The sequence below is a fragment of the Penaeus monodon genome, chromosome 30 (assembly GCF_015228065.2).
Source record: "Penaeus monodon isolate SGIC_2016 chromosome 30, NSTDA_Pmon_1, whole genome shotgun sequence".
Taxonomy (NCBI): Eukaryota; Metazoa; Arthropoda; class Malacostraca; order Decapoda; family Penaeidae; genus Penaeus; species Penaeus monodon.
In genome coordinates this window covers 7086546-7087204 of record NC_051415.1, presented here as the reverse complement: position 1 = coordinate 7087204, position 659 = coordinate 7086546, and the positions used below count along the sequence as shown (strand labels likewise).

Here is a 659-nt window from a genome sequence, read left to right as displayed (position 1 = left end):
TGTCACTCAGTCACGCTCCCGCCAGATTTTGTACACGTGCACCTGCTGTATAGTTGCTGACTTTGCTCTCAGTTTGAAATACCTGTAAATCTGAAATATTTTGTTAGACAAATCTACATTCTGAAAAAGTAGTCGTATTTTTCTCTCTCCCTCCTTCCTTCTCCGTCTTTCCCTCCTCTCCTCTCTCTCTTTTTCCCTTTTTTCTGTTAGTTATTCTACTCTTTCTGTCAGTCACTTATTTCCTTCCACTTTTCTTGCTTTCTCCTCTCTATTCCGTTATCTTATTCTCCTTTTCTTCCTTTTCTTCGTGTCTTCTTTATTCTGTCCCCTACATTTTCTTTCTTTTCTCTTGCTATATCAAATAACTTTTTTTTTTCTCTACTTCTTTCTGTCTTCCTTTTCTCTCTCTGTCTTTCTTTCCTTCTCTTATTTCTCATTTTCATCCCTCTTCTCTTTGTCTCTTTCTTTTCCTTTTAGCTAATCTTTGTTCCTCTACTTCATCCTCTTTTCATCCTCGCTCCTTCTCTCTTATTTTCTTTATTCCCATCTTCCGACCCGTTTCCCTATTTTCTATCGTCGTCACTTCTTCCTCCTTTCACTTTCCTTTTAGATCTACCTTTCTTCCCATCTTCTATCCTTCTTCCCTCCAAGCTTTCATC

The 659-nt window shown here is 38.1% G+C and overlaps 1 protein-coding gene across 3 annotated transcripts in view; it reads left to right on the top strand.

Annotated features, from left to right (window-relative positions):
- LOC119592492 (glucose-6-phosphate exchanger SLC37A4-like) overlaps positions 1–659 on the top strand; it is a 17545-nt gene that overhangs the window by 15923 nt on the left and 963 nt on the right. The window lies entirely within an intron of this gene.